Here is a 27,740-nt window from a genome sequence, read left to right as displayed (position 1 = left end):
AATAAAGCAACGTTTTATGCGGTAAATGACGCAAGTTTGGGAGCCCCCCGGATACACGATGCACTGTTAACACAGTTTCCTTTGTAGCACGATGGAAGCAACCGCTTCCGTCTACTGACGGAAGAAAATACCTCTTCGTTACGGCTTGAGGACCCGCCCGTCCTCCGACAATGTGCGTTGAATACGTGTAACCACTTCATATGCTACAACACTCTGTACCTATTACTTGAGTTATTTATCGCACAAAACACCCGTGTAACCTTAGCCTTACACCGGTATGGCTAGTCTACTGGGGCTCATAAGATATTAATTTAAGTAGCTTAACGATTAATAATAAGCTCGGTACGTGTGTAACATGAGGTACCAATCCACAACGTCAGTACTGGCTCTTGAGCAAAAAATTGTGACGACTACTGGTCTATTGTATAACGTCGGAAACCCATAAGGTTTTTCGCGGATGATGCTGTTATATGCAGAGAATTTGCAAAGGTAAAAACTCATACAGAGGTGTAGGAAGAGCTGCAGAACATCGACGTTCGGTTCAGGGATTGGAAATTGATCCTCAATAGAAACAAATGTAACGTATTGCGCATAACTAGGTAGAAACATCCGTTACTGTATGACTATACGATTATCGAACAGTCTCTGGAAGCAGTCAAATCCCTCAAATATCTGGGAATATGTGTACGGAACGATTTCAAGTGGAACGACCACATTAAACTAATCACAGGCAAGGCAGCTGCCAAATGTTCATTGGAACGATCCTAAGGAAGTGTAGTCTACCAACGAAGTAGATACCTTACAAAACTCTCGCTCGAGAAATACATCAATATTGCTTGTCAGTCTTTAATCTGTACCTGATGGGATTGATGGGGTAAATACAGAAGGTACGAAGAAAAGCTGCGAGTTTCGTCTTAAGTTCCTTTAATAAGCCCGAAATAATCTCAGAGATCTTTAACGAGTTCTAGTGGCAGACGCTACAAGTGAGACGTTGTGCATTACTGTGTAATTTACTGTTAAAATTCCGAGAGCGGGCGTCACTTGAAGAGTCAACGAACATATTGCTTCCTCCTGCATATGTCTCGCAAAAACACCATGTAGGTAAAATTAGACAAATTCCAGCTCACCAGTCTTCCCGCGGACGATTGGTGACTGGAATGGGAAGGGGGAAGTCGCAGTGGTACACAAAGTACGCTACGCTACACACCATACGGTAGGTTGCGGTGTACAGGTGTAGATGACGATGGCCTGAAACGTGTAATTCCCCTCTTCCCACTGCGTGCCGTGTTAATCAACCGCCTGAGCTCAGGAAACCTGAGTGCTCAAAGATGTCGCTAACGACTCAGGAGGTTCCACACAAGAATGGAGCTTTAACTGAAGTCACCGTAATAATTCAAATTCTAGTAATTGGCTTGTTCCTCTATAATCCGACAAATCAGAAGAATTGAGGAAGAAATGTAGTAACTGACTGCTGCAAAAATTAGCTAAGGTCAAAGAGTAACTTCGCGACCACTGAATAAATAACGTCTCATTTCCTAGTCACGAGGTTAAATAACAAACTATAAATGATTGACGCGAACCTCCACAACACTAACACGATACTAACGTCACTTCAACAAGAGGACATCTGTTAATCAGAAATCATGAATTGTAACTGTAACACAGCGACGTACATTCTTGAACTCGACACATATACTGATAAGCCAAAACACTTTAACCGCCTACTTAAGTAGGTGGCGTGTTGATCCACCTCTGGAATGCAATTCAACAGTGATTCTAGGTGCCGTGGATTCAACAAGTACTCGATAGGTTTCCAGAGGTTTGTCGCACCAGATGCCTACGCACGAGTCAGATACCCCCAACTTACGGGTGGTTAGTTTGTGGATGCAGAGCTGGCGCCCAATAGCGTCCCAGTTGTGTTTCATCGGATTCAGAGAAACCGAATTTGATGGCGAGGACATCAACGAGATTCCAGTATCGCGCTCTTCAAAACATTGCAACACTATTCTGGCCTTGTGACACGAACAGTTGCCCTGCTGCAAGATGCCGTAGCTGTTGGGGAAGACGTCCCTGATAATGTTCACGTAGTCCACAACTGTCATGGTGCCTTCGATTATTACCGCAGGTCCCATGGAAGCCCAGGTGAATGTCCCCCCTAACGTAACACTGCTCCCACCGGCCTGCGTCCGTGGAGCGCTGCATGTTTCGAGTAGCCGTTCGCCTGGATGACGGCGTATCTGGACACGACCATCGACCTGCTTCAACCATAAATGGGGTTCATCCGACCAGGTGGCACGATGCCATTGATCCGCGGTCCAATCTCGATGATCCCGTGCGCACTGTACTCATAATTGACGATGTCGTTGGGTCAACATGGAAACACGTAGGGGTCCTCTAGTGTGGAACACCGTGTTCAACAGTGCTCCAAAACACTTGTGTCTGCACGAGCATTGCATTCTGTCATCAAATCTCCCACATATCGCCGCCTATCCTGCTTTAGAGTACGCTCAAGCCTTCGATCCCTATGTTCTGTGATGAGGTATGGACTTCCAACTTCTTATCGCCTACTCGTGGTTGCGTTCTTCAGCCACTTTCAATAGTTGTTCAAGACAGCAGCACGCGAACAGCCGGCCATCTTCGCTGTTTCCGAATGTTCCCTCTCAGACACTGAACCACAACAATATGGCTTTTGTAAAAGACACTCAAGTCGGCGGATTTGCGCATTTGCGCCACTTATTGTCGCTAGAATGATTCCCCATTCGTCTCTACTCCGCTCACATACTTCTCTTACAGCACCACGTGCCCTCAGAGCCACCAGGCAGCATACAATCTCACGGTGGGCAGTGGCCATAATGTTTTGGCTCATTAGTATATTTAGCGCCATCTCAGTTATTTAAATTATTCACAGGCAATGCCAGTAAAATTTGGCTAGACGCTGAATAGTTGCCGTATATCAGATCATATCAAACATAACATAAAAAACTGGCAGTACAATTTAATCCTTTTTTTTTATCTGCAGGCGTTCTCGCCGAGGAATCTTTGACACCCGCCGCGTTGTCGCCCAGCCGTAGGCTCTCGGCTGTCGGATGGTAAGTTACCGGTTGCACGACTGACAGCGGTGCACAGTGATACTTAATCGTGCTTTCTGTAACACGTTTTCCTTACTATCAACTACAGTATTTTCCCCTTCTTGGACCGTGGTTGTACCCTCAGTTGTCTGGTTATGAAACAACTAACACATCGCGTGTTGGCCTACGAAATAAACGTTCACGGTATAATAACCGGTCCCTTTGAAAGAACATTCAGAGCCGTACGAATCTTCCCAGCTTGCGAATCGCGCGTCAGAAAGGCGAAGGTGGCTCAGGAAACGTAGCAAGTGTCTCGCGTGGAGAGTCCGTTGGCAGATCTGCGAGCGGCTGCTCGGTTCGGCAGGTGAGGAGTTGAGCGTAGCGCAGGCATCCATATGCCACGCAGCTGCCAACCACGGCCCCTGCGCTGCGCCACACCACACGGCCACACCTGCTTCACGCTCCAAAGACGCCGAATTCCCTCGGCACGGCACGCCACCCTTTCCGGCCCTCGCCGCCTGCACTTACTTCCGCGAGTATTGTTTCGCTCAGCAGCGCATCGCCGCTGGCAGCTTCGACCGGCTTGCCGTTTCCCCTTCCCACAAGGGAAGCATGTAGTGAGGTGACAAAAGTCGTGGGATAGCGATATGTACATATACAAACGACGGTAGTATCACGTACACCAGGCATAAAAGCGCCGTGCATTGCCGGAGCTATCAGTTTTATCAGCAGATTCATGTTTACGACGTGGTTATGACTGCACAGCGGGAATTCACAGAATTTCAACACGGAACGGTAATTGAAGCTAGATGCATGGGACATTCCATTGCGGAAATCAATATTCTGAAATCCACAGTGTCAAGAGCGTATCGAGAGTACGAAATTTGAGGCATTCCCTCTCACGGCGGACAAAGCATTTTTAATTAAAATACTTAAGCAAATTAAACAAAGAAATCACCCTTTAAACAGAAGGCCTCCACTTAACGACTGAGAGCAGTGGCATTTGCTTAGATTTATCAGCCCTACAGACAAGCAATGCTACCTCGAATAACTGTAGGAATCAATGTGTAGGCTACGTGTGCTGAAAGTATCCCTTGGGACAGTGCGGCGAAATTCGACGTTAAATGACTAAGCAGCAGACGACCGACGCGAATGCCTTTGCTGACAGTACTACATGCCTGCAGCGCCACAGATGGGCACATGATCTTATCGGCTGGGCCCTAGGCGACTGGAAAACCGTGACCTGCTTATATGAGTCCCGATTTCAGATGGTAAGAACTGATGGTAGGGTTCGAGTTAGGCGCAGACCCAATGAAGCAATGGACCCAAGTTGTCAACAACGCACTGTGCAAGCAGGCGGTGCTCCATAATGGTATGGGCTTTATTTACATGGAGTGGACTGGGTCCTGTAGTCTAACTGAACCTATCATTGACTGGAAATGGTTATTTTTGGTTACCTGCAGATCATTTGCAGCCACAATAGTTCGCGATTTATTTGAAGAACACTCCGGAAATGGCTTGGCCACGCAGATCGGCCGACATGAATTCCTTCAAACATTTATGGGACATAATTGAGAGGCTAGTTCGTGCACAGACTCCCGCACCGGCGATACTGTCGCAATCATGGGTGGCTATAGGGGAAGCACGGCTCAGTGTTTCTGCAGAGGACTTCCAACAGCTTGTTGAGTCCGTGCCACATCGAGGTGCCGCACTACGCCAGACAAAACGAGGTCCTATACGATATTAGGGGGCATCCCATGACATTTGTCACCTCAGTGTACAACGTCTTTCCTAAAAGTCCCCAGATTGATTTCATTCCTGACGCACAAGGCCTATTTTACAAATATCTTTGTCAAAGATTTCATCAGACTTCTTGGATCAAACTACTTCACTGGAGCTACTACACTACTTTAAAATTTTTCGTCATAATTACTCGAGAAAGGATGCCGAACAGTAAACGCCTTTAAACCAGTACATGTTGGTGCATTTCAGTTTGTCCTCATGAAAGCAGCCTCTCATACTTGAATGCACATCACTCATTTAAGAAATGCCTTTTCTTAATTTCATTCATTATAACCTATGTTTTTAGAAAGCCTACAGCTGTGTCAAACATGACTTAAATAATTAATGCTGCACTAGGTATGTTTTCATGCTTAATACGAAACGTTTCAAGAATTTATTCTCGTTATCAAGAGCAAATATTTATAAAAGTATTTTAGGTGGTGTTAATATGTGTCTTGTTTTGTCTCTATCTTGGCCCGAAGTTGTGTTTTCGTGGTTTACTGCAGTCGGACAGATTTCTTTTGTCCGATTTTCCGAAAGATCACGTAAGATGCCCACGAAACATTCGCATTTCATAATGAGAATAAATTCTCGCAAAGCATCATGCTAAGTATGAAAAAATACCTAACTGCTGCAACGTATCAGTATTTAAATCATGAATGAAATTTCTGTTAAAGATCGTTTCGACGTTAAATTATTATTAGCAACAGGCGAAAACTATTCCAGCTTTCAATATAGTACTCGATTCCCATAGTCTACCATTTCAGAACCGTGTGAACCAATACACATATCACTTACAGAGGGATTTATGAAGCTTCGGTTAGGTTATTTACAATACAATAAGAACATTTTGACAACACTTCTCCGTCTCTTTCCACATCCTCTCTTTCTACAATGTAAAAACATCATACACAGTGCAGCCACTTGCAGCTGATTGCTGCAGCTATTTATTTATAAGATTCTAACCGCTTACTACGGTTTTAGTGGTTATCGTGCCTGAAGAATTTCGTATTCTTCATTTTTCGCAATGATCACTGTCGTGTTACCACGTACCAAATATACTTCGACGCTATTTTGTACGTTAAAGGCACTAAAACAATTGAAAAGATATGTATATAATGGAGAACTTTGATCAAAGATAGGCTCTAGCTCTAACTTTAATAAGAGATCTTTGATAAGAGGTATCTGATAAGAGCTTCAAAGAATTGACCAAATGGCTTTAATAAAAGGTATTTCTCACAGATCTCTTATAATGAAACATGGGCCTAAACAACATATGCCCATTAAGTACGGTGGCAGCCTTATATAACAAGTGCAAAAAGTAGATGTGCATTCGACCAGTCAGTAGTCAACACGCAGTGTTAAGTAGTGGGTGTGCGGCCGTAGTATGTCAAAACCAGAATTCTTTATGGAAGAGAAAACTGTGTGCAAAGTTTGCCTTGTGCACCTTGACTGCTGTTCAAAAAAAATGAGGCGTGGACGTCTTTCGCGACTTTGTTGAAATGAAAAACGCTGACAATTTCTTTTTAAATAATCATCAAGGACGACGGGATTTGGTGTTATAAATACGAACCTACTTCAAAAAGATAAAGTCCAGTAATTCACATGGAGAGGCATCGCTTTGACAACACGGCTGACATTCAAGGCAATATGACTCGCGAGTTGAGCAACATCCCAAAGACTGACTTTTCTGACAATTTCACATTGCAGTATGAACGTTTCGTGCGCTGTGATTAAGTAGGCAGAGGATAGACCACGTACAACACCTAAAGCCTTCAAACCGCCATATTAACCTCTATTTTTTTTATTTACCCAGTCTTTTTGACAACAGAGTACATGTTGTCTGTTTCGTTTTTGAGTCCTCTGTTCTGATGTAGTTTTACAAGTGATGTGAAATTATTCGGTCTTTCGAAACTGTAGGAAGTCTTATTTGGACCAGAAGCGTTTCAATTTATTTACAGTATTTTCAGTGGTCACTGCCACGTGTCGAATCTGCCTCGTGGATCAACGACGAGGGCTTGTGAGCCGGCATGTCTAGATGTGGTATTTATGCGGTTTTCCACATCCATCAAGGTAAATACTGGGCTGGTACCCACGTTCCGCCTCAGGTAGCCGCTTCACAAGACGGAATAACACCCATATTACTTGAACCATACGTTTTTCTACAGTTAAGCATCTACAGAAGAATGGAAAATCTGGTAAAAGTTGACCTTGGAGTAGATCAGATTGGGTTCCGGAGAAATATAGGAACACATGAGGCAATACTGGCCCAACGACTTAACTTATAAGATAGGTTAAAGAAACGCAAACCTACGTTTATAGAAATTTAGAAACCTGTTGACAATGCTGATTGGACAATACTCGCTAAAATCCGAAAGGTAGCAGAGATTAAATACAGGGAGAGAAAGTTATCTACTTCGTATACAGAAATCAGATGGCGATTAAAAGATTCGAAGAACATGAAAACAATAGTTGAGAAGGAGACGAGACAAGTTTCTAGACCATCCTTGGCGTTGTTCAATCCTTAAGCTGAGACAACTATAAAGGAAACAAAGGAGAAATCTGGAAAGGGAATTAAAATACGGGGAGGCGAAATAAAAACGTTGAGATTTCCTAACGACATAGTAATTCACTCATAGATGGCAAAGAAACTGAAAAAAATATTTGATCGGAGTGTATAGTATCTTGAAAAGAGGTTATAAGATCAACACCAAAAAAAAAGCACAAAAACGCGAAATTTGTTCGTTAAACTTTCTATCTATTCATTCTAATGCGAATTCTGAGTCGGAAGTCTGTTACAAAGACAGTCTGTACTAGGGATATGGATTGCTTAATGAGTTAGTGTCTATGAGTACTCGAACCAAGGCACGTCTGTTACTCATGCTTTGGAAGTAGTAGGTACAAGTCAATCACATGTCTTCACAGACCGCGTCGCGTGTAGAGACTCCCACTGAACAGTGGACGAACCATCCAGTTTCTGTTCCTTCTTCTTCCTACATTCGGTTATGTTCCGTACTGTCACTGCTTGTTTATGGACGTTGGTATTTGAATTGAGGTTACTTTCTTATGGTCGTTCTAAGGCTACAAACTACAGAAATATGCTGAGACTGCCTCACGCATGTTGCAGCTTAGCATAATATTCTTTCTGAAACGTTTCAGGACTTTAAATGTGCCTTCGCTTATGTTCAGACTTCACTCTTATTGTTTGATGAGGTAGGTCGTCACCCATTCTCGAGGCACAGAATCGGTCTTCCACTCATTCATCAGCGGTTCAAGGCGCTCAGTCCGGAACCGCGCGACTGCTACGGTCGCAGGTTCGAATCCTGCCTCGGGCATGGATGTGTGTGATGTCCTTAGGTTATTTAGGTTTAAGTAGTTCTAAGTTCTAGGGGACTGATGACCACAAATGTTAAGTCCCATAGTGCTCAGAGCCATTTGAACCACTCATTCATCTCTACGGCAGGAATACTGGTTACATAAAATTGCTATTAAATTACATGTGGTTAAGATTTGCTTAAGTGTATAGAGTCTCCCATCGTTCAATTTTTTATACGAGGTGCGTTCAATAAGTAATGCAACACTACTTTTTCTATGCCAATGTCCGTTGATAAATGGCGGAATTCGTTGTGGAACATCGTAGAATATTGCCGCTCCAGCCCCTATTGTTTCATGAAGTTCCGATAGGTGGCCTTCAAAACGACGGCTGTAATGGAGGTGCGATCCAGGTAGAGAATCACTGAGGTTTGAGTTTTTTTTTTTTTTTTTTTTTTTTTTTTTTTTTTGAGTGAAGCGTCTCTCATCATCGCAACAAGATCCCGTAAATCTGTCCGATTTCCCATGTGCCGGCCGTCCGCACACAGATGTGACTGCTGCAATGCTGGGACGTGTTCCGCGCCACAAAGATGCAAACGAATTGCGCCTCCTCCATGCCAGCGCAATGTTTCACACAAGTCCGCCCGCCCTAGAGGATCTCACAAAACTTCACTGGACACTTCTTTCTCACCCACGTACAGTCCAGATCCCGCATCTTCCGACTTCCATCTGTTCGGCCCAATGAAGGATACATTCCGAGGGAAGCAGAACGTAGATAATGGGTATGTTACTGATGCAGCATGACATTGGCTCCGACGTCGACCAGTAGGGTGGTACCATGCAGGCACACAGCCTCTCCCAGTGAGGTGGCGTAAGGCCGTCGGACTGAACGGAGACTATGTTGAAAAACGGGTCCCCAGCTCGTGGTCGTGCGGTAGCGTTCTCGCTTCCCACGCCCGGGTGCCCGGGTTCGATTCCCGGCGGGGTCAGAGATTTTCTCTGCCTCGTGATGACTGGGTGTTGTGTGATGTCCTTAAGTTAGTTAGGTTTAACTAGTTCTAAGTTCTAGGGGACTGATGACCATAGATGTTAAGTCCCATAGCGCTCAGAGCCATTTGAACCATTTTTGAAAAACGGGTTTTTGTATCCTGACGTATGGGGAATAATATGGTGTACTGTAATCGTGAGTAAAACCAACTTGTTTCCTCAAAAAAATATATGTTGCGTTACTTATCCAGCGTCCTTCGTACATATTGTACTTGTGTCCCTCGAGGTCCATCACAGGACAAATGTAATCTTTTGTTTAGTAGCCTACTGCTTTTGAATTGCGTCTTAATTATCACGATTATAATCCATGTCAAAAAAGCGATTGCAAATGTGTACTTCGAGCACGAACTTTCTCTGAATTCTGCCTTCACCAAGACTATTACTCATTGCGAAGTATAACTGGACCTAGTACAGACTTTTTAAAAACTACAGTCACCATAAACCCGTTTTCAGTTCTTCGCATGCCTTACACCTCAGAAGGTAAGCTGTGCTGCCGACATTCTGAGACTGCTTGCTGGTTATCAGATTCTCTTAGGCGTGATTTTTATGTATAAATTTCAGGTTTTTTGTGTTGAGAAGTATTAGGTTTCCAAAATAAGGCACATATCTTCATAGCATTTCGTCTGCTTATAAGAAAGATCAATTATACGTTCACTGAATCAGATAATGAAGGTTTTAGAAGTAACTGTGATTATAAATTCACTCAGGTATTCATTTCTTCACGTTTCGCAGTGTATCCTGTAGACGTACATATTTTTATGAAACCGTGGCCAAATTGTGATATAAATTATTTCTTCACTCAAGATTTTGTGCATAAGGGACTTGTATTCAAGGAGTTTTTCTAAAGACATATATGCATGTACTCAGAACAATTGCGAAGAAAGAGCAGGAGACTTGCAAGTGGTAATGAAATCACGCGATGCTGAGAGAATTAGATTAGGAAAGGAGATATTGAAAGCAGTAGCTGAGTTTTGATAATTTGGCAGGAAAATAACTGATGGTGTTCGAAGTAGAGAGGATATAATAGACAGACTGGAAAGAATAAGAAAAGAATTTATGAAAAAGATTAATTTGTTGACGTCGCGTATAAATTTAAATGTCAGAAATTCTTTCTGAAAGAATTTGTCTGGAGTGTAGACGTACAGGAGTGAAACGTTGACATTAAACAATTCAATCATGGAGAGAATAAAAGGCTTTGATATGTAATGCTGCAGAAGAATGTTGAAGATTGCATGGGTAGATCAACTATTTCATGAGTTTTGAACCGAACTGGGGGAAAAAGATATTTATGCCACAATTTGACTAAAAGCAGAGATCAGTTGATAGGGCACATTCTGAGACATGAACGAATCGTCAGATTGGTAATGGAGGAAAGTATGAGGGTTAAAACGGTACAGGGAGGCGTAACCATGATTGGAATAAGCAGTTTCAAATGGATGTAGCTTGCAGTTGTTATTTAGAGTAGAGGAGGCTTACAAGGGTAGAGTAACGAGCAAAACTGCACCAAACCAGTCTTCAGACTGAAGGCCACAACAACATTTATCTTTATTGATGGTCCACCATGTAGCCAACCAAATGGATCGATTGTTATTAATTACAGTTTGAAATAAGTTTCACCAAAACACATACATTTTAGTTACTTCTTAAAGTACTTAATATACTCCTGGAAATGGAAAAAAGAACACATTGACACCGGTTTGTCAGACCCACCATACTTGCTCCGGACACTGCGAGAGGGCTGTACAAGCAATGATCACACGCACGGCACAGCGGACACACCAGGAACCGCGGTGTTGGCCGTCGAATGGCGCTAGCTGCGCAGCATTTGTGAACCGCCGCCGTCAGTGTCAGCCAGTTTGCCGTGGCATACGGAGCTCCATCGCAGTCTTTAACACTGGTAGCATGCCGCGACAGCGTGGACGTGAACCGTATGTGCAGTTGACGGACTTTGAGCGAGGGCGTATAGTGGGCATGCGGGAGGCCGGGTGGACGTACCGCCGAATTGCTCAACACGTGGGGCGTGAGGTCTCCACAGTACATCGATGTTGTCGCCAGTGGTCGGCGGAAGGTGCACGTGCCCGTCGACCTGGGACCGGACCGCAGCGACGCACGGATGCACGCCAAGACCGTAGGATCCTACGCAGTGCCGTAGGGGACCGCACCGCCACTTCCCAGCAAATTAGGGACACTGTTGCTCCTGGGGTATCGGCGAGGACCATTCGCAACCGTCTCCATGAAGCTGGGCTACGGCCCCGCACACCGTTAGGCTGTCTTCCGCTCACGCCCGCCCACAGTGGTGTCGCGACAGGCGTGAATGGAGGGACGAATGGAGACGTGTCGTCTTCAGCGATGAGAGTCGCTTCTGCCTTGGTGCCAATGATGGTCGTATGCGTGTTTGGCGCCGTGCAGGTGAGCGCCACAATCAGGACTGCATACGACCGAGGCACACAGGGCCAACACCCGGCATCATGGTGTGGGGAGCGATCTCCTACACTGGCCGTACACCACTGGTGATCGTCGACGGGACACTGAATAGTGCACGGTACATCCAAACCGTCATCGAACCCATCGTTCTACCATTCCTAGACCGGCAAGGGAACTTGCTGTTCCAACAGGACAATGCACGTCCGCATGTATCCCGTGCCACCCAACGTGCTCTAGAAGGTGTAAGCCAATACCCTGGCCAGCAAGATCTCCGGATCTGTCCCCCATTGAGCATGTTTGGGACTGGATGAAGCGTCGTCTCACGCGGTCTGCACGTCCAGCACGAACGCTGGTCCAACTGAGGCGCCAGGTGGAAATGGCATGGCAAGCCGTTCCACAGGACTACATCCAGCATCTCTACGATCGTCTCCATGGGAGAATAGCAGCCTGCATTGCTGCGAAAGGTGGCTATACACTGTACTAGTGCCGACATTGTGCATGCTCTGTTGGCTGTGTCTATGTGCCTGTGGTTCTGTCAGTGTGATCATGTGATGTATCTGACCCCAGGAATGTGTCAATAAAGTTTCCCCTTCCTGGGACAATGAATTCACGGTGTTCTTATTTCAATTTCCAGGAGTGTAAATAGGGTGATTGAGCTGCACTTACCAATGTCGGTTTATGCAACCCCGCATGACAGAACAATGTTGTTGGCCACTTCGCTCTACAGGCGTAAAGCAGATTATCAAAATGTCCCAGAATAACTGGTAAAGCACACAAAGACATCTTAGACCTATTCTGCAATTTTTTTTTATATAGCACATTAACGCGGCAGTCTAAATGTTCCCATGTTGATATCTCTTGTTAAATTCGTTGTTTCCAAGCGAAACACATTCTATAAGGCAACATTTCTGAATCAATTACGAAAGATTAAGCACTATAAACGGAATAAACTTACAGAGTCTTCCCAAAACCTGTATGACTACACCGCTAATTAAACAAAGAAATATTGGAGACACTTGGATAAGTGCCTACCTTGGTCCAAAAATACCGCAGAACTCATGGCCAATACTCACTTGTACTTTTTACAGTACGATTCCGTTTGCTAACAGTCGCCCAAAGCTCTGAGAGGGAACGTACAACGATTACGTAGCTATCGCCTTTCTGGATATCATCTGACACAGATGTAGAGCGGCATGCATAAAGCGACATCAGTAGGTGCAGCTGAATCACCCTGTGTACTACTGACGTCGTTATCTGCTGGCGGACGACTGTTCTGTTCTTATCTGTTCCTCTGATGTACTTCTTCTAAGAACTACCTATAGGTTGTCACCAATTTATCCATTATAACTACCCTCTAAAGCTTCCTTACATATAATATTACAAAAAATAATAATAATAATAATGAGAGCTAATAATAATTAAAACTGAATAAAAGAAGGCAGAAATTTAAAAAAATTGTGTGATCCTCCCCACTCGTCTAATATAGGGAGCCTAGGAAGCTGTTCTCGGATAGCTAGACAACATTCAAGCAAATCTTATTGATGGAGGTTATTACAATAAACTGAATCGACAAAACTTAACTCTGCCTATGTACAATGTGTAGCAAGCAAATGGCGACATGAAAATAATCAATGTCCTTCGATATTGCAGAGGAATGTTGGACGTGAATGGTCACTGTCAGGATGCACCGTATTACAATGCGTCCGAGTTTCCCAAGTGATTTCTTATTTCCAGCTACAGTGCCCCTGTTCATCTCAGTCTACATCACTGAGCCCTGCAATGCTGAGGACACCACTTCGCTGTCTGTGAAACGGCTTGGTGCGGAATGGTTGCCTCAGTAACCCGTGGAACGCCCTGGTGTGTGTCAGCCTTGTACGGCCGCAGAGTTGCGACGATGTCAGGATGCGTCTGCAGTCGACCCAGCAGTCTCCATCCCTGTCATCTAAGCACTGCTCACGGGAACTGCAAGGTGCCCACGTCGTGCTTCCTCACCAGCGTGGCTAAGATTGCGACAAGTGCCCGTGACCCGGCGTCCGAATCTGCGGCCCTCGCCTCGGGATGCCTCCGGCGTGTGTTGGGAGCCAACAAGACTGCCCACAGTAGCGAGCCGTGGCGTGTCCCGGCGCTGGCTGGCTGTGGACCCCGCCTTGCCCTCAGAGGGTCGAAATAGTGACCTGCCGTGGACTGGAAGACTGGCGCCCCATCTACTGCTGTGTGTAGCCGGTGGTGTGACACGCCCCACTGTCGGCGAGAGCTGTCACACTTGAATGACTTGTTAGTGAACCGGTGCCTATTTATATGCAGCTGTGCGCCTCTATTTTGCTAAAGCGCCGCTCTGAAGCATGCACTCATAACACCTGGGTTGGGCCAGTGGGCCCCTTCTGCCTGTAACTTGCGCCACGCAAACCGCTGCATTTACTCTTTTCAGCGGGTGCGGCCCTGTGACCTCCATTCTACTTCACAACTGCTGGTAATGTAACTTACTGTCAACAGGCCAGCACCTGGCTGTAACTTGTGCGCTCAGAAATATTGTACTGAAGCTAACCTATTCCCATCTTAAACGGTGGTGCTGCTACAATATGTACACTTTCCACGCAAGCAATTAATACAGATCACAAGTCATGGCTTGTCTTCTAGTGTACACTTCTAGTGCGACTCTTCTAGTGCAGCTTTTCTAGTGCAGCTGTTCTAGTGTGGCTGAGGCTAGACGGAATGGTGCTTATATTCTCTTCGTATAGGGGCTGCTCCTGTCGGGGTGTCGTCCTAGTCAGGGTTCTATTTGCTGATGTCGTCTCACAGCCTTCTCTGCTGCTTCGTTTGGGCCGACATGCCGGCCCTTGATGTTGCGTCAGAACAAAATTGTAGTTATAACCAAAATATACGGAGGAAGTGACAAGTAGCTTGACACTTGTTTGGTAAACTTATAATTCCAGTATTGACTGCATTTTACGTACAGTTTCCCTCCCACACTAGTTTTAAGTTCTTCGTGTGTCCGAAAACTTGTCGACAGCATACTGGATTATTTGCCATTTACTACCTGCACGGCAGATGAGGTACTGAAGGTCCCATCGCCCTTTCACACTCGATTTCGTATCCAACGACAACACAGCTTCTGAAGAAAAGAGAAGCTGACAGTCTACTAAACTTTTTCTCTCCATACCTATCTTGGTATCAAGTCATTCCGCCCCCAAGGCACAACACGTCCTTCTGCCCTTGATACGTGGTATTGTCAGGCGAGCGCTATCCTTACAGCAGAGGCGTTGGCCCAAAGATTGAAAGTGTTAACCTAGAAGTTTACCAGTACTGGGATTCAGTGTCCTCATTTTTTATCTAGTTTCCCTCAAACACTTATATCACTAAAACGGAACAGTTCATTAGAAAGGAATAATAATAGTAATGGTAATGATAATGCTACATTTGCGGCGAGGTATAACAAACAACGTTATAAAATGAGCACTTGTCGATTTATTATACACACCCGTATCACAGTAAAATCATACCGGGTTATACCCACCTTGAAATATATACTTTTATTGCCGAATCAAAAACACTTCGACATTGTCGCAGGGTCAGAGATACATACACTCTAAGACAAAAAAACGACGTACCACGAAGGAATTATTCCAATGGGACGGAAATCTGTACATGTGATGTATATGTACAAATAAACAAATGATTATAATTTCAGAAAAAACTCGGCGATTTATTCACCAGAAAGAGTTCCACAAACTGAGAAAGTCAGTAACACATTGGTGCGCCTCTGGACCTTATGCAAGCAGTTATTCGGCTTAGCGTTGAGTTATTTGCTAGATGTTCTCCTGAGGCGTATCGTGCCAGATTCTGTCCAAATTGCGCGTTATATGTCAAAATCCTGAGCTCGCTGGAGCGCCCGGTCCATAATGTAAACTTTCTCAACTGCGGAGAGAACCGTCGACCTTACCGGCCGAGGTAGGCTATGGCAAGCAGGAAGACAAGCGGTAGAACTAATACGTCGAGGACTTCTGATGCAGATTAATGACACTTGCGACTTCACTGTTATCAAGACAGTAATCGCGCCATCAGCCAACTCGCGATATCCGTTCGCCACAGAGATAGCACTTTCAAAAATGCTGGCCATCTATTTTGGTATAAACCTATGACTCTTTTTTCCAAGAGTATTAAAATTCAAGCAGATATATAAATTGAGTACTAAAATGAGTCTATGGAATAGCCTTACCTGAAGAAGGGGACGTTACTGAGTCGTCCAGAAAAAGTTAAATTGGCGCTGGAACAATTATCTGTTGTTGTAGCCTTCAGTATGGTGTGACGAAGATCTCCACACGAAGCCTACCCTGTGCAAGTCTCTTGGTTTCTGCGGAACTTCTGCAGACCACACCCATCTGAACGTGGCTCGGAGAAATTGCGTTGGAAGACTTTTACCCATCACACTTCCTTCTATTACCACACTGACGAATCGTTGATGCCCCGTGTTGAGTCCCAGCAGCCAGAAGATAGCAGGAGCACGCAAAGAATGGAAAAAGATATAACAGAGGATGTTGTAGCTACGTAGATGTGAAAAGATTGGCACAGGATGGAAAGAGATGGGGAAATCATCAAACCAGTCGGAAAACTGATGATTTAAAGAGAGATAAAAGAAGAGTTTCTTCGACCGGTTCTTCTATCCGCGATACTTGTGTGTAAAAGTAGTATGTAACCTACGTATATCACAGAACACGTATCTTGAACTGTGTGCTGTCACGTCATACCTAAGAGCTGTAACACAAGGTACTTCAAAAAGATTCATCTGCTTCCAAAAGACTAGTCTCTGCATGAATGAAGACAGAGCCTTGTTGATTATAAGTCTTGCGACGAAACTAAAAGTGTACTTTGCAGTCAGTTCTAAGCCGCAAGTAGAGTTTTCCCTGTGCAACCAACTCAGCCCATGGATAGTTCATTACGAAATGTGCGTCGAGTCGAGGCCTTGATAACACAGCAAAAAAAGGTACTTCGCGTTCTCCGTTTCAATAGCTGCAGCTCAGTTATCAGCTGTGCGCCGTGATTTTCGTTGAAAGCATCTAACTGCACCTCCTACTGCTCAAAACATTCTACATTAACACCATCAGTTCCAAGATACTGCTTGTTTGCATAAGGGGAAGACCAGAATCATTAACCGTCTACTATTATTTTAATAGCTTTTCCTGTTAATAGATCAAAGTTTCCAAAGCCACTAAGTTGTTGGTCTAGATTCGAACTGTTGCATCCGTACAAACAAAGACATCAATCACAATTTCAGCCAGATGAGTCTTTCATACTTATTTCTGGTTACATGAAGAATATTTTTACATGATCCCACTGATACCTTTTTTCATGATAATTAAAAAATATGGATTCAAAAACATCATTATTGTCCTCATACATTTTCTGGTGAAACTGTGTACATAAGCTTTCAATAGATAAAATACACTCCTGGAAATTGAAATAAGAACACCGTGAATTCATTGTCCCAGGAAGGGGAAACTTTATTGACACATTCCTGAGGTCAGATACATCACATGATCACACTGACAGAACCACAGGCACATAGACACAGGCAACAGAGCATACACAATGTCGGCACTAGTACAGTGTATATCCACCTTTCGCAGCAATGCAGGCTGCTATTCTCCCATGGAGACGATCGTAGAGATGCTGGATGTAGTCCTGTGGAACGGCTTGCCATGCCATTTCCACCTGGCGCCTCAGTTGGACCAGCGTTCGTGCTGGACGTGCAGACCGCGTGAGACGACGCTTCATCCAGTCCCAAACATGCTCAATGGGGGACAGATCCGGAGATCTTGCTGGCCAGGGTAGTTGACTTACACCTTCTAGAGCACGTTGGGTGGCACGGGATACATGCGGACGTGCATTGTCCTGTTGGAACAGCAAGTTCCCTTGCCGGTCTAGGAATGGTAGAACGATGGGTTCGATGACGGTTTGGATGTACCGTGCACTATTCAGTGTCCCCTCGACGATCACCAGTGGTGTACGGCCAGTGTAGGAGATCGCTCCCCACACCATGATGCCGGGTGTTGGCCCTGTGTGCCTCGGTCGTATGCAGTCCTGATTGTGGCGCTCACCTGCACGGCGCCAAACACGCATACGACCATCATTGGCACCAAGGCAGAAGCGACTCTCATCGCTGAAGACGACACGTCTCCATTCGTCCCTCCATTCACGCCTGTCGCGACACCACTGGAGGCGGGCTGCACGATGTTGGGGCGTGAGCGGAAGACGGCCTAACGGTGTGCGGGACCGTAGCCCAGCTTCATGGAGACGGTTGCGAATGGTCCTCGCCGATACCCCAGGAGCAACAATGTCCCTAATTTCCTGGGAAGTGGCGGTGCGGTCCCCTACGGCACTGCGTAGGATCCTACGGTCTTGGCGTGCATCCGTGCGTCGCTGCGGTCTGGTCCCAGGTCGACGGGCACGTGCACCTTCCGTCGACCACTGGCGACAACATCGATGTACTGTGGAGACCTCACGCCCCACGTGTTGAGCAATTCGGCGGTATGTCCACCCGGCCTCCCGCATGCCCACTATACGCCCTCGCTCAAAGTCCGTCAACTGCACATACGGTTCACGTCCACGCTGTCGCGGCATGCTACCAGTGTTAAAGACTGCGATGGAGCTCCGTATGCCACGGCAAACTGGCTGACACTGACGGCGGCGGTGCACAAATGCTGCGCAGCTAGCGCCATTCGACGGCCAACACCGTGGTTCCTGGTGTGTCCGCTGTGCCGTGCGTGTGATCATTGCTTGTACAGCCCTCTCGCAGTGTCCGGAGCAAGTATGGTGGGTCTGACACACCGGTGTCAATGTGTTCTATTTTCCATTTCCAGGAGTGTAGATAAGTAAATCACTATTACTGTGAAAGTTGTTTGCATGAACTAAGTATCCTAGCAGGGCGAGTCAAATGAAAGATGCCTAATGCTGTGGGGAAGACTAAATTAATTTTTTTAAATTGTTGTTATTAATTCTACTAATGATTTATTACAAGGGTCGTAAGATGCCTGAGTATCAATACAAAAATAAAGGAGCAGATCCTATAGCCTGTAGGCTGACCGAGAGCTGTCTGATTTAAAAGATTTACACCACGTAACTGGGATGAGAAACAATGTCTCTCACATATAGTATAGGTGACAGCCTGGGTTCATCTACATTTCATGGGCATACGCCGAAGCGCCAAAGACATTGGTATAGTTATGCGTATTCAAATACAGAGGTATGTAAACAGGCAGAATACGGCGCGGCGGTCGGCAGCACCTACGTAAGACAACAAATGTCTAGCGCAGTTTTTAGATCGGTTACTGCTGCTACAACGGCACGTTATCACAATTCAAGCGAGTTTGAACTCGATGTTATAGTCGGCGCACTCGCGATGGGACACAACATCTCCGAGGTAGCGATGAAGTCGGGATTTTCCCGTACGACCATTTCATGAGTGTACCATGAATATCAGGAATCAGATAAAACGTCAGATCTCCTACATTGCTACGGCCGGAAAACGATCAGACAAGAACGGGACCAACGACGACTGAGGAGAATCGTTCAGCGCGACAAAAGTGCAACCCATCCGCAAATTGCTGCAGATTTCAATGCTGGGGCATCAACAAGTGTCAGCGTGCGAAGCATTCAACGAAACATCATCGATACAGGCTTTCGGAGCCTAAGGCCCACTCGTGTACCCTTGATGACTGCACGGCACAAAGCGTTACACGTCGCGTGGACCCGTGAACATGTAAGGTGTCAGGCAAATCCAACACCTTTCATGAAAACCCTGACATGATAAGCAAATCCAGTAGTATGTCACATAGCTCCTAATAAATCGTGACATTAAATTAACCAAAGTAATACGAGCAACGAGTGAGCAAATGGAATACCACAGACTAACACAAGAATGCCTAAATGCATGTCATACCTTCCCACCGTGAGACAGACGCAGTTCCGAGGGGAGAAACGAGAACAGAAGCCAAGAGCAGAACCGTGTTAAGTTAGAAGGCCCTACGATAAGGGACGGACACCCACGTCGCCAGCTAACCGTTAGGACCACCCCCCTGCCCATATTAAAAGCTAGAGCCATAGCGTGAGACTTTATCGCGTCTCTGTTACGTCAGGACCACCCCCCAGCCCATGTTAAAAGTTAGAGCCCTCCAGAAGAACAGTATAGATCTTACGATAACACAAAAAGGGCCACCCCAGCCGCATGTTTTAGCGTGAGACTTTTTCGCGTCTCTGTTACGTCAGGACCACCCCCTAGACCATGTTAAAAGATAGAACCCTCCAGAAGAACAGTATAGATCTTACGATAACATTAAAAGGACCAAACCAGCTGCAAGTTTTAGCGTGAGACTTTTTCGCGTCTCTGTTACGTTGCAAACTTTAAAAACATTGCCCCACCATGAAAAGTATAACGTTTCTCATTGGATGGACAGAATTTTTGTAGGCGGAGCTTAAGGTTAACATTGAGACCCTGATTGGTCAGATGAAAACACGGCCAGATAGTTTTCTTACACCAACTTCGGTAAATTGTAGTAAGGAGAAGCTAGGAGAAAGTTGCTTCGGAGACGGTGAGGTGCGCGGAGTTGTGCTGTCCGCCGCCCCCTGACGAACACCGACAAGATAATGAATGCACGCGATGCTGCATAACACCGCATAAAGCTTCACTCAGAACTGCAGAAGTCTCATCTGTTACATCCCCTTTTTGCGTAATACTAGTGTCGATCGTCAATTAAAGCTCATGGTGTTCACATTTGCCACTTGAAGTAAAAATCTGAAACGCAATGATTTTTCTGTTATACTAATTTACGACAAGTTAGATAAGTAATTAAAGATAATTGAGGGCCACTGTAGACCATTTTGATAGTTTTCTCTTTTGTGAAACTTAATTTAAACCTAGATTATAGATGTGATATGGCATAGGTCATCCTTCGATCCATTGTAGAACTTGGAAACCCATTCAGGGAATATTCGTTCACATTTTTGTTGAACGCAGTTGGTTTTTATCATCCTGTATTAAAACATTTCCTTTTATCAATAGTGCAATTTATAAACAATGTTTTGTGAGTAGAATAAAATTTCCAATGGTAAACTTAACTGCTTTTTCTACGTTATTTTACCAGCTAGCTAAAAATAGGAAAGCCTTGAACCCCATCTACTAAATTTAGTTAGTACGAGGGCGATTCAGAAAGTAACCTCCGATTGGTCACAGTGCGGGTTGTGGGGGGAGTAGCGACGCCATCTATGCGTTCACGCACTCAACAGGTCAGTCGGCATCAAGCCGTGGTCGAGTGAACGTCGTACCTGCGCTAGTTTAGTTTTTGTGGCAGTTTGAAATGTGTGCTGCAATAGAAAACCCCGCCAAATGTGAAGTGCGTGCTGTCATAAGGTTTTTTACAGCCAAAGGATATTCTGCAGCAGCTATTCATCGTGAGCTTTGTGCCGTGTACGGACCAAGAGTTATGAGTGAAGGAGTTGTCCGTGAAAGGGTACGTTTATTTAAAAGTGGACGAGAAAACGTTCATGATGAAGAGAGGAGTGGTAGACCATCATTGGTGACTGACGAACTCGTTCAGACAGTTGATGCAAAAGTTCGCGAAAATCGACGTTTCTCTATGTCGGAGTTGTCTACTGGTTTTCCACAGATTTCTAAGACTCTCTTGTACCAGATAGTGACAGCAAGATTGGGTTACCGTAAGTTCTGTGCACGATGGGTGCCCAAAATTCTTACCGACCACCACAAAACTCAAAGAATGGCCTCTGCATTAGACTTTCTGTCACGTTATGAGGACGAAGGAGAACCATTGTTAAACAGAATCGTGACCGGTGACGAAACCTGGATTAAGTTCGTGAACCCTGAGACAAAAGAACAATCAAAGATGTGGGCACATTCAAATTCGCCTACCAAACCAAGAAAAGCCTCGCAAGATTTTTCTGCCAGAAAACTGATGGCAACGGTGTTTTGGGATGCCAAAGGGGTGTTGTTGGTTGAATTCATGGAACGTGGTACGACCATTAATCAAGACGTGTACTGTGAAACAATAAAAAAGTTACGACGGGCTATACAGAACAAACGCCGTGGTATGCTGACTTCCAGTATCGTTTTTTTGCACGATAACGCCCGTCCTCACTCTGCTCGCAGAACAACGGCCCTTCTTGAGTCCTTCAAGTGGGACGTTATCAACCATCCACCTTACAGCCCAGACCTGGTGCCAAGTGATTATCACCTCTTCATGCATTTGAAGAAATGGCTCGGGTCACAGCGGTTTGATGACGACGAAGAGCTCAAAGATGCGGTCACAGGCTGGCTCCAGGCACAAGCGGGTGATTTTTATGCAGAAGGAATTTCAAAGCTTGTGAAGAGATACGATAAGTGCCTCAATCGCTATGGAGACTATGTAGAAAAATAGTGCAAAGATGTAGTTGTAAGATGTATATATTAAAATATTTTTATTTAACTTGGTGTATTTTTTAAAATCAACCGGAGGTTACTTTCTGAACGGCCCTCGTATTAAGATTCTTTTACAGGGAGTGCAGTGGAGCTGACGCTGAAATCATTAAGTATTTGGTCATATCATCGCTAGTCTCACTGAACTCTTCTGAACTCTTCTGAACTCTACATGTCATGTGTGGTCTGGCGTCTTCTTAACAGCAACAGGTCCCAGGTTCAAACTAGTCAATTCCCTAAAAAACACGCTCAGAGCATCGTTTCGCGAAAGTGGCAGGGAGACACGATATAGAACAAACAGACACCATGCAGAATGTTAGAAAATGGCGATCCTGCCAGGATGGTAAAATACCATGATTGAAGGTCGACCACATGCCTAAATAGGCCAGAATAATATCCTGTTAAAAAATTTTCGTAATTAAAAATTTTTTTTAACGTTATAAATAGTCTAAAACAGTAGCTGCAGCGATAGATAGTAAGAAAGTATTCAATAAAAGTGAGGCATTCTGGCAGAGACAATAGCATAATTAAGTTATGAATTTTAAAAATTGTTTGAATTGAGTTTTCTCTCCAATTTATGCGTACAGGTGGCGGATACATCGTTGACAAGTTGGTTCTGACCCAACAAGTAGGTGAATTGATTGTCAAGTCGTGTGTGCAAAAAGTTTATGAAACGCGTAAGATCGTATGAGCGCATGTTGACTCGAAGTAGGGCGCGTGAATTGCTTTTAAAACAGAAAATAAGGAATTCGGAAAGATTAGCAATGGCAGATCGAGACCTTGACCGAATTGAGGTAGAGACCCAGCATGAAAATGGACAGAGAATAGAGGACAGTACAACAGACGATGCAGTATCGCGAGAAATAGGACATATAACGCACCATAACGAGGATAATGTACGTCAATGCATAGAAAACGTAAGTCAGCATACGACAGAGGAGCAGGAAAGTAGAGAGACAATCGATGAGGATTCTAACTTGCGTCTTGAATACGTTGAACCCATAGTACAAGTAATCAGAGCTCCCTCACCACAGAGTACAAGGAATGCGAGCAGAAACGTGTCACAGCACAGTTCAATGCAATCGGTTGCGAACCAACACTTGGGCGAAAACACAGAACGTAGGACGTCGGAAGAGAACAGTTACCGTGGACAATATCCAATGGATCTACCACAACCGGAAAGAACGACAGGAGAAATGATCAGAAACAAAAGTGGCGAAGAATGGCGAATTTCATATGCAACTATGACGAAGTACGACAACGATCATTTCCTCACAGTCAGAAAATTTCAACACTTTCGAGAAGGAAACTCATTACATCCACAACAAATTACGCAAACCGTGACACGGCAAAATAAAGAAATTGTGAACCAAATTAAAATTCAGAATGCAGAAATGACGAAACAAAATGCAGAAACCACGAGACAAATGCGTGCGATTGAAGAACAAAACAAAAAAAATCAGTCACACCTAAGTCATATTGAAGACGAGGCAAAAGAATCTCGAGAAGTGATAGGAAACTTAATAACAGGTTACAATCAATTGAGAAGAGACATTGACAAGGTACAAGTGGACGTACAAACATTGCGTAATGACACTCAGGACGAGATCAAAACATTACGTAACAACACCCAGGGAGAAGTCAAGAAACTAGAGAAACAGATAAACGAAATTACTAGACAAGCAGCAGGTACAGCGCCTGTAATTGTTGAAAACAGTGTGTTACACAAACGTATCACAAAAGCAGCGCTGAAAAGATATGATAACCGCATAGTCAAAATAGAAGCGCAAACGAAGCGACAATTTCAGAAATTGCGAACAGAGTTGTTGCAAACCATTGAAGAGCGTAGTGAACAGGATCGAACAAGCACAGAGTCTGCAACCAAATCCGTATCTGTAACAGCACCGGAAAAACAAGCAATTAACGAAGATATTACGCATTTGCGATTCCAATCACAGGTGGAAAGTAACATACGTGAAATCAGACAGCCTGCACAGCAACAAACACGTTTTGAAATTCTTGATGAACAAACGTCATCACAAACACATGCGGAACCACAAATGTATATTTCAAGACAGTTTGGATCGTGCAATGAAGCAGCAAGGTTAGCCAGACAAGATACCGAACCAATATCTGACAACGGAAAGCCAGGTCGCGAAGAGTACAGTGCAATGCATTCAGCTACACGTTCACAACCGATGGAAGAAAATTATTGCGTACCACTCCAACGATACTACGCAAGGGTAGACGAAAGTTACAGTGGACAATATCCAATGGATCTACCACAACCGGAAAGAACGACAGGAGAAATGATCAGAAACAAAAGTGGCGAAGAATGGCGAATTTCATATGCAACTATGACGAAGTACGACAACGATCATTTCCTCACAGTCAGAAAATTTCAACACTTTCGAGAAGGAAACTCATTACATCCACGAACTTTTATTGATCAATTACGAGTAGGATTACCAGTACACTGGACGCTAACACACAAATTAGACTTTATATGTGCACACATGTCACGTACAGTCGCAGAAACCATGCAGAATGTTGCAGCGACATGCCGATCGTACGAAGATTTCAGAGAGAAGTTTCTCTCACGATATTGGTCCAGCGAAGCACAGAACAGAGTGAAGTACGAATTATTACAGAATCCATATTTTGAAAATTCAGGAGAGAAGAGTCCCGTGAAATTTTTCGAACTAATGGCAAAGAAAAATCAATGCTTAGATGTACCATACAGTGACGGGGTGTCGATTAAATTATGCACGATGAAGCTACCATTGAAACACCAGCAATCATTAGTAGGTCGCGGAGACAATGACGTCGAAGCATTTAAAGGTATTCTAAGGGAGCTAGAGTTCATATTTTCGGAAGATGACGCAAGAAAAAGACGAGGCGCACGTGAAAACGAAAGCAAAAAGCAGTGGAATCGACAAGACATAGTACGAAGAAACAATAATTACGAACCATGTGATAACTTCGCACCAAGAAACGACAATAGATTTCAACAAAGAACCGGTTATGGATTTAGAAGAGAATATGGCAATAACTATAATTCACCCAGGAACGGCAACAACTATTACAGAGGGAATAACGACAACCGGAACGGATACTGGAGAACCAATAGACCAACAAATTATCAACAAAGAAACCACTATCAACAAGCTGAACAAGAAAAGAGAATACACATAGAAGAGGTGGAGGTAAGACCACCAAACCCCGATAAACGTTCGAATTGACAGCTAAGCGCCCATGCCAAAGAGAATGACGCACCGACCCAAGACAATTGCAGCACCTTGAACGGAGAAGTAGAAATCTTATCATGAGAAGAGAAGAAGGAAGAAACAAATCCGCAGGGACCAGATGAGAACGAAGACAAGAAAATAACAATATCGTGTTGGGACGAAATTAATTGGGAGAATACTGACGAGGAAGATGAATTACCAGAGGCATTCACAACTAATGTAGGAGGAAAGGACGAAGTAATGAGTATTGCAGAGCTATTTGAGATGGAAACCAGGGAAAGCGAATTCAATGAGGATAATGCACAGTCGACAGAAGTTGAAAATAAGTTACGAGTGGGCACACAACCCAACGTATATAATGAAGGAAGTTATGAAGCGATAATTAGAGCATTTAGATGCGATTATGTGGAAGTAGCGATGAAGAAGGATAAGATGGACAAGGATGAGGAAAAAGTAGAGGATGTTGAAGAAAGCGTAAATGAAGGAAGAAATAGAGAAGAGGAAATAAAAGAGAGAGAAGTAGCAGTCGAAGCTTATCCTACAGAAAGTTCGAATTCACAAGGGAAATTCCTGAAAAGACTCATGTATGATTCAGTGGAGGATTCGTTGATGCAAGAAGAAGAAGAACAGAACCAACCCCTTCAAATTCAACCAATTGTGAAGGCCATATCCCAGTCAATATTGTAATTGATAGCGGAAGTGAACTGACTGTGATCTCAGAAAATTTATTCATGCAGTGTAATGCCAATGAGGAATTGCCAGTTCTGAAAACACATAAGATTAAAGTAAGAGGTCCTATTAGAAACAATGCTGCGTAAGTTATGAGACAAACAAGGTTAACTCTTTCGTGTCAAGGCCAAAAGATAGAAGCCAACTTCGTGACCTAAACTAACTGTAGATTTGATTATAGGTGCAGATTTGTTAAATGAGAGACGAGCGATAATAGATATGGGGAAAGGTAGCGTAACATTCGGGAATGTCACACTTCTCTTTGAGCAAAAGCTAAAATTAGAATAAATACCAGTTATAAACAAACAATTAAGAATGATGCGAGATAAAGAGGATGAAGAATTAGAATGGTATGCACAAAAGGGAGACTCGCCTCAACTCATGTTAGAAGTCCATAAAGAAATCGACGAAAAATTGCAAGAAGTTCAAGGTATTTTGGAACACAGTAAAAGAGAATTAGAGGGTATTTTACGAGATAAAGCACAGGTATTTTTACCTAAGACTGGCAGTATTAAACACTTTCAGTACAAGTTTGAAGATTAATTTTATTACTGGTAAATAATCAGCACAATATTTCAAGATTATGTTGCAGATAAGATCGTAAGGAGAAAGAAGAATGAAGAGAGAGGAAGGTGGGAAAAAGAAAGTAGTACCAATAATAACACCAATAGTACCATAGATTAAGGTGAAGGGATACAGCATAGGTAGTCTAACAGCATGAAATACTAAAATGCTATACACCATGACACTACACAAAAAAATAAAAAAACGAATTTGAGGATTCTTTTAGAAGTGAAGACTCAAAATATCTTAGAGTTGTAACATGGAAAGGGCGCCGAAATTTGTAAAGCTTTTTAAGAAGGCGCAAAACAATGTAGGTGCTAGACATATGTTAGATGATTATAAGTAAAACTTTTTGTAAGAACCATTGTAAAAACTCCAGCAAGGACGAGATGCAACGACCCACTAGTTGCAACAAGAGAAGTATCAAGAAAGAAAAGGACGTAATTAGCAAGACACGATTCCTACAAGGCAGAAGCGTCGAGAGAAAGGAAAGGACAGCGAGACCAACAGAAGGCCCTTGTATCGAAAGTGGCCAATAAATCTGCCTGCTAGGCGGAACCTTGCTGGGACGGAACACGGAGCTGCACAGTGGCGGAGCCCTGCAGAGACGCGACAGGACGCCGAATGCTGGAGGGCCTCCGAACGCCCCGGCTCGGCGGAGCGAGCAAAAAACGACCTGACGAGAAGACGGCTTGGGCAAGCCAACACTGGCCAAAAAATATGTGTAAAAGTCACACTACCATTACTAAACAGCACGCTGATGCACGAAACTGAAGAAAATGTCCACAAAGTAGAAATGACATGTCCAAACCATTTATCAAACTGTTACTAAGAGGAGAACTTCAAAGCGACTAGTTATAAATAAATATTTCCATATCCTGCCCAGAGAAGAACCAAGAAGCAAGTAAGAAGCAGAGAAAAAGCAGGAAGAACAGAAGTTGAAGATTCGCAAGATTGAGACCAAGAAAGAAGATGGGTGAAGAATAGACGACATACCTTCCCAAATCCCTGTCCTATTGTGAGCTAGTCGTCTGTGAAGTATTACAACGAAAAACGACCGCTTTCAGCGACACATAACGATGACTTTCACAAATACAAAGTCAG

This window comes from Schistocerca serialis, chromosome 4, assembly GCF_023864345.2.
Source record: "Schistocerca serialis cubense isolate TAMUIC-IGC-003099 chromosome 4, iqSchSeri2.2, whole genome shotgun sequence".
In the NCBI taxonomy this organism is placed as follows: domain Eukaryota; kingdom Metazoa; phylum Arthropoda; class Insecta; order Orthoptera; family Acrididae; genus Schistocerca; species Schistocerca serialis.
The sequence above is the reverse complement of the archived record's forward strand: the minus strand, read 5'-3'. Positions refer to the sequence as shown.